The 7756-nt window shown below is 34.1% G+C and overlaps 1 long non-coding RNA gene across 4 annotated transcripts in view; it reads left to right on the top strand.

Annotated features, from left to right (window-relative positions):
- Positions 1-728: 728 nt before the first annotated feature.
- LOC131054730 (uncharacterized) overlaps positions 729-7756 on the top strand; it is a 33340-nt gene continuing 26312 nt past the window's right edge. For all 4 annotated transcript variants that reach the window (XR_009372545.1, XR_009108028.2, XR_009372544.1 and 1 more), the window contains exons 1-2: positions 729-1401; positions 3563-3657. This is a non-coding gene — a long non-coding RNA (uncharacterized LOC131054730). The remainder of the gene's footprint in view (positions 1402-3562; positions 3658-7756) is intronic.

Below are 7756 nucleotides of genomic sequence, written 5' to 3'. Positions count from 1 at the left end.
CGTAAATGCATGTGTGTTTCAGTTTCTCTATAAGTATTATTTTATTACTCTGAATAAAATAGAATCATTGCCACTTGTCTCTAAGTATATAAAACTATTACATCTTATTAGCTCCGTGTCCTTCTTGATAACTAATAAACATTGAAGACAATTATGTGATATCTCTCGGCATTATTTTATGCATATTTTTTTAGAATATAAGTATACTAGTTGTTATTCACATTTAAATCCAAAAAAAGCCGTGTTGTTAAATTTTTTATTGTATTTTATTTGAATTGCTAGGAATCTTTTCTTTAGTTATCTTATATTATGTTTTTTATAGCATTGTTTGTTGATTTTATTTATTTTGGTTGGCACAATATTGATAATATTTCTAATAGTAGATGTTTTTGATTGAATAAGTTAAATGAAAAATCGTTGGGTTTGTGCAGTGTAACATGTCATCAATGCCACCATTGTATGTTGTTTTCAACATTTGATGTTTTCTTCATCATTATTCTTATATGTGAAAAACTTATTAATAAATTATATAAATACATATAAAAAGATATAAATGATTATAACAAATCATGAAAAGTGCTAATTAATATTATAAAAATCATGATATAAACCAAATTACATACAAATTTAATTAAAATAACTAAAACATTAATACCTAGAATAATTTGTTTAAATATGTATCACTGGTTCATTAAATTAATTAAAAAAACCCTCGAAAGAATGTTTGAAACTGAAAAGAAAATTCAGATGTCATTCACGCCGATGAGAAAATGTCTGAAAGTAACATGGAGCGGGAATGCACAGAAAATTCAGATGTCATGGAGCGGATTGCACAGAAAATAACGGAAAATTCAGATGTCATGGAGCAGAACCAATTGGAGCCGTTGAGAGAATGCTTGAAAAAAGCATGTGAAAAAAAATTCAAATTTCAAACCAACTGGAGTAAACCATGGTATTCAAACCTTGTAAACCACGGTATGTAAACCATGTAAACCACGGTACGGAGTTCATTTTAAAGGGAGGGATGGTAATTATTTGGGCAAAGGCAGCAGCCATTGTCTGTTTCGCATTTGCATGTTTAAGATCATAACCCTAACCTCTGTCAGACCAATTAATGTTCTTTTATGTTTTTTCTGTCAGTGCTTTGTTCTGTCTTTCTGTTATTTCTTTCATTATTTTTTTCCCATACAATGTTTTGTTCTGTTGTTTCATTATTTCTTGTTTTTCCTTTTTTTGGAGTCTACTACAGTGTGCACACTAGTTTGTCTGTCATGAGCTTTATCTATTGTTTTTTCTTTTTCTTTTTTTTTCACATTTTGTATGGTAGAAGATGAAGAGGAAAAAAAGAGGAGGTAGGAATCAAGAAATGGCAGCTGATTGAGGGAAAAATTCTTCTTTCAGGTAATTCTTCTTCTAAATTATATCTGTATTTTTTTTAATATTTATTTTTATAGATAATCTTATGGAGTATTCTTCTTATATGTACCAGAGAAAGTGGAGGATTTGTTTACTCTGTCGAAATGAATAGGAATCACAGGTTATTCTATGAAAACTAATGGATAATAGATTGTTTGACCTGCCCGAATGAATAGATTGTTTATATATGGACAATTGATTATAGTAAGAAAGATAATAATCATAAGAAATATCCCTCTAACCTTGAAGTTGTTAGCCCTAGTTTATTTATCCTTAGAATTATTATCTTTATTGCATTTGGTATGGCTTGCCTACTCTCCATGGTGCTACAGTGACCATGGTGGGCATTGCATTTTAGATATATGTAGACTGAGACTCTAGTATAATGGTAATAATTCACTTGCTGGAGCGATATGAGTAATTGCTTTGACTTAATTGTTTGCTAGTTCGATCAGTGAGCCGATTACAGATGACTAATTTAGTAACTTCCCAGTCAAATCTAAGGGCCAGGGTTCCGTGGACGGATCTTGCAATTCTACAGGTCTGCAATCTTCTTATTTTATGTGTAAAGAGGATTTAAGGATGACAGGTTGCTGGTAATTGGTTTGTCTCTGCCCTGAATGCCCAAGTAAATGTTGGATGTGTTGTCCCTGTAGTGTAAGACCTCACTGTATGATTTGACTACAACCAAGGTGATGAAACTGGCTATCTAGGTTTGCAAGTTTGTTCAAGTTATTTTAATAGCTATCTTCCCACTCTCTGAAATTTGGGAAAATTTTTGCCATCCTCAAAACTGCACTCTGACATTTCCAACCATCACTAACCCTTCCCTTGCCAACATAATTTAACTTCTCTTTTGTAGAATTTAGAAAATATTTGCACACAGTTCTGTGAGGTTGGTCATGAATGTGTTTGGAAGAAATGGGGAATCCATTTAGTGAGAGCATTTTCTTATATCCTACCCTAATTAGGAATAGCAAATTTTTCTAGTAACTGATCATGTAGGTTGACTCATTTGGTATGGCTTGCCTACTCTCCATTGTGTTACAGTGACTGTGGTGGGCATTACATTTTAGATATCTGTAGACTGAGACTCTGGTATAATGGTAATAATTCACTTGCTGGAGCGATCTGAGTAATTGCTTTAACTTAATGGTTTGCTAGTATGATCAGTGAGCCGCCTGCAGATGACTAATTTAGTACCTTCCCAGTCAGATCTGAGGTCTATCTCCTTATTTCCTGTGTGAAGAGGATTTAAGGATGACAGGCTGCTGGTAATTGGTTTGTCTCTGCCCTGAATGCCTAAGTAAATGTTGGATGTGTTGTCCCTGTAGTGTAAGACGTCACTGTATGATGAGACTACAGCCAAGGTGATGAAACTGGCTATCTGGGTTTGCAAGTCTTGTTGGAAACTCACATGCTAGGTCTTTTAAGATGTAGGCAGATGTAACCTGCTGCTGGGCCCTGCTAGAGTCTTTGAATAGTCATCATAAATTCAGCATATTGTATTACTTTTTAAATTTCATCTTCTTTTAGTTTGTTCAAGTGATTTTAATAGCTATATTCCCACTCCGAAATTTGGGAAAATTTTTACCATCCTCAAAACTGCACTCTGACATTTCCAACCATCACTAACCCTTCCCTTGCCAACATAATTTAACTTCTCTTTTGTAGAATTTAAAAAATCTTTGGACACAATTCTGCGAGGTTGGACATGAATGTGTTTAGAAGAAATGGGGAATCCATTTAGTTAGAGCATTTTCTTATTTCCTACCCTAATTAGGAATAGCAATTTTTCTAGTAACTGATCTTGTAGGTTGACTCATTTGGTATGGCTTGCCTACTCTCCATGGTGTTACAGTGACTGTGGTGGGCATTACATTTTAGATATTTGATATAATTTAATATTTTAATATAATTATTACATTTTTATCTAATATTCAATGATTTAATTTTTTATTATTTTTGTATAATTTATTGTTTAGAATATAAATTTATAGATGAAATATTTTAGATCTGACCACTTGAAAGGATGCTTTTCTTTTAATCTTTAAGTTTTCACAATGTATACTATTTATCTTGGAAACAAATGTTTTGATCTATTTTAATTTCTAATAGAATGACTCATGTTTATTTTTGTGTTCAGCCAGTCACGACACTGACAATGGATTCACTAGTGGGACCATTTCTCAGAGGAGGCCTTGCTAAGCTCTTCATAACTACTTCTGAACCTGCTCACTGGTGAGCTGCACCATCAACTTAGATTTTTTCTTTTTCCTTTTCCTTTTCCTATTTAAAAACTTAGGGTGTGGAGTTTTGTCTTTTGCATGTATATTTTATCCTCTTACAATAGCTTACTATCGCCTAAAACTTGTCTTTATGATTGTGAGGCTTTCATCTCTTCTGAACCTGCTCACTGGTGAGCTGCACCATCAACTTAGATTTTTTCCTTTTCCTTTTCCTTTTCCTATTTAAAAACTTAGGGTTTGGAGTTTTGTCTTTTGCATGTATTTTTTATCCTCTCACAATAGCTTAATATCGCCTACAACTTGTCTTTATGACTGTGAGGCTTTCATCTCTTGACTCTCTGACTTCTAATAAGGGTCATTGTGTTTTTCTAACAATAATAGTGTCATAGTTTGTCTTGACCATCTTTGGGTTTACATATTGAGACTAGTTTTGATAGAGGGTTTAACAACTTCCAAGGAGGACAATGAAACCCTTACAAAGGCTAATAGAGACCCATGCCTATCATACACCCAAAAATGATCATACTTTTTATTGCACAGTAGTAGAAAATGGATCTTCATTGACTGCCATGGATTATAGGCACTGTGCAATCGTTTGGACACCTTCCTTAACATTACCAGTCCACCGTGTTAGTCTGCTCAGTATGTTAATGCGACTTGTCATTATCCTCTACTTGGACTATCCATGTCTGAGAAAGTGTCATACTTGTGTTTGCAATGTAACAGCTTAAACTACCTTGCTTACCAACAGGTGACAGTGTGAAAGATCCCAACTGAATCTTTGCCCAATCTGATAGGTTTGGTTTGACTGATTAATTGTTGACCAATGTGAACTGCTTAAAAAATTCAGGAATGCCAAGAAGAATCATACTTGCCAAAACTTCTTCAGATGTTTGAGTGCCAAAATCAAGTAACTGCAATGAATCGCATTCTATTTCTCCAAAAAATTCACCCATCGGAAAGTATGACTGAAAACTCTAAGAAATAGAAAGTTCTTTAAAATAGTCACAAACTGATCTTCATTCATGCTTGGAGCTTATACAGCTACCACATCCCTGCACTATGCAATGGCCTCCAATTGAAACACTGCAAGATCGCTGCTCACTTTTTTTACTGCCTCAATCTTTTCTTTTTCTGACTTGTCCCTTGTATTTGTAACATTGAAACAAGATGTTCCCGAATTTTCTGGAAGAGTAACAAGAACCATAATCCTTTCATCCATCATAAGGGCTAGAGTTGAGTGTAGAAGAAATATACTGTCACAAGCTCTATTATCCCTGTGAACCAAGCTACCTTCAAAGACTCGATTTGGTTAATCATTGCCATCCATGGGTGTAGAAGATTTTGACATAAAGCTTTAAGATTTATCTCAGATCCTATATGCCTTACTAGTCTACAAACAAATTCTATAAGTCTTTTTCTTGTATCATGATTTGCAGCCAACACCTTAAGCTGTGCAATTTCAGACTTGTAATCTTGCAAATGAGATGACAGTCCTATGATAACAACACAACTAAAGCTGTTTATATTCTTATGCTTTTGCTGCAATTTAAAGTTCTGATATGATATTTCTGTTGAATGATTAGATATGTTTTGAGAAGACAGTAGGCAATGTTTAGCGTGAATCTTCTTAACCATTTCATTTACACTACAATGACAACTGAAATTATCAAGAATGTTGGGATCTTGCACATAATTTGTAGTACATATTTGCATCGGGTATGCATTACCATCTGTTGTTGGTTTTGTTGGAAATGATTGAAAAACAGAGCCTTGAATCTTCTTGTTTAAATTTTCTTGTAAACAGTCTGGCAAAAATGCTCCTAGAATATTTTGAAGTGTATCAAAGACATTTCGTATGTGGCTTATGAATTCCACATCGTCTACAATCTTTTCCCTAGCATATAAAATAAGCTCACCCAACATTGAAAGAACAGCGTTGGAAACAGTTAATGAACGCATATCATATCGTGTTGTAATGTCCCCACTAGTTGGGCACATTGTACATAGTTTTTTAGACTCAGGATTACAACACATTGTTTTTTCTTTTAAATAGTAAAATTAACACAAATAAGTAGAAATAGTAGATTTGGTATGCAGCAGTGGAAAAAAAATAGTAATCCTAGAAATCTCACTCAGTTATAATGATCTGAAATAGAAAGTTAAAGAGGAAAAAATCAGACAAACTGTAAATATTTCTGTTTTACAATATATACATCAATATGCCTGACAGAATTAAACAAGGAGTGTAATGCTTAAGAGCGGACTGTTAATTTTAAACTCAACCATAAACAGTTTCCAGTTGCCCAGAGAGACAGCGAATGGTAGAGGTGGTTCATCATGCCAACTCAAGCCCAGGAGCAGTCACTTGCCCTCCTGGCGTATTGGTTCATCTTTACTCAATAGGTGGGGTACTTGGGTGGGCAATCGACCCCCCTACAGATCCACTGATAACCTGGACAGTGCAAACTGGTGTGATGGTTACATAGCATGGTTCTGTTTATTGTCGAACTGTTAATTTATGCTTTAATTAGCTCTTTCTTATTTTTAAAACATTCTCAGACAAGCAGACTGTAACTCAATTTGAACTACATTATAGTTACTGTTTTCAATGGGAATAATTCCTATGTCTCAGTTTTTAATGCATATGTGTATATACTATATACTAATTTCCTGATTACAATATCATCACTAGTGTCGTGCTATAATAGTTTGATCACAGGCAGTGAAATTCATTTTTATCTATTCATACTGTCATCTTAATACTTTTCCGATTTCCCTTTGTGGGACAAATGTTATGAATGAATCCGATTCAACGGTATTGAAATTTTTTTATTTTTTTATTTAAGACATACAGATATTTTAACGCATCCCGATTAATCAACTTCCTCGCAAGACGAATACAATGAACAAGTGTGATTTACAGGACGTCAAAAATTCCATATCAACCTTAGTATGATTCATACTTGGAACGATGGCTTACAACCCGTTCTTCTTCGAATCTCAAGTCTTCGTCCTAAACTTCTTTTTTTTTCCCTCTCGTATTCTATGCCCTTCCTGCCTCGTTATATAATTTGCAAACCTGAATGGTTGCATCCCTTGAAGGATAAGAGATATGTCTCACTTTTAATCATACCTCTTCATAACAGATCTGTTTACGCAAATCGCACCTTTCATAATTGATTGTGTATTCTAATCGTCATCTTCCTTTTGCTAATAACTAATCGCACCACCTCTAAATGAGCAGCCACGTAATTTATAATGTCTCCATAATACTTGTTTAACTTCTTTAACAACTCCTTTGAGGGGCGATATTAATGATAGCCGTAAAGTTCATCTCATGCTCGATATACATGGTCTCTTCGATATATTTGTTTATTGCTGTTTGTATGTAATCGGAGTTGCTTGCTTAATACAAATCATTATGTAAATCATTAAACAATGAAATGGTTAGTTCCCTTAATCGATATTTGTTTACTTGAACACCCTGTCATATATATTATTCTTGGTGGAATTAATAATGGTAATTGATATTCTTTGTGAAGTCTTTCTAAATCCATTTATGAATTTCTGATATGACAGTGAGTGGTTAATATGTTTGCTATGACATGATCGGGGTCCTGACAGTCTGCCCTTCCCGAATTTTGCCTGTCCTCAAGCAAAGTTACTGTTCATTGAGCCCAAATCAACCCTCTGATCATCATAAATTCACAACTTAACCAAGGTGTTGAAAAATTTGAAAAGTTCTCTTCTCATACATTAAGAGTCCTCTTATCTTCCTTCTCTCATCACTTAACATACATTAAGATGAGGATTAGAAGCGTGTCATAAATCTAAGGTACTAATAGTGATGTTCAAAAGGATCCATTTATATCTCTTTTTGGTCCTTCACATTTTGTAATTTAGTATTTTGGGTTAGTGGAGTTGAGAAGCTCATTGCCTTAAATGATAATTATCAATTCCTTTGTGGGATTATATCTCGCCAAACTGTGTTTGGGTTTGCTTCCTCTTTATACTCGAACTGTATGTATACGGTTTTGATACATTTTGTTATTCTAATAGTGGGAGATATTGGTCCTCTAAGCTAACAA

This window comes from Cryptomeria japonica, chromosome 5, assembly GCF_030272615.1.
Source record: "Cryptomeria japonica chromosome 5, Sugi_1.0, whole genome shotgun sequence".
NCBI classification, from domain to species: domain Eukaryota; kingdom Viridiplantae; phylum Streptophyta; class Pinopsida; order Cupressales; family Cupressaceae; genus Cryptomeria; species Cryptomeria japonica.
This window is presented reverse-complemented; position numbering and strand designations above follow the sequence as displayed.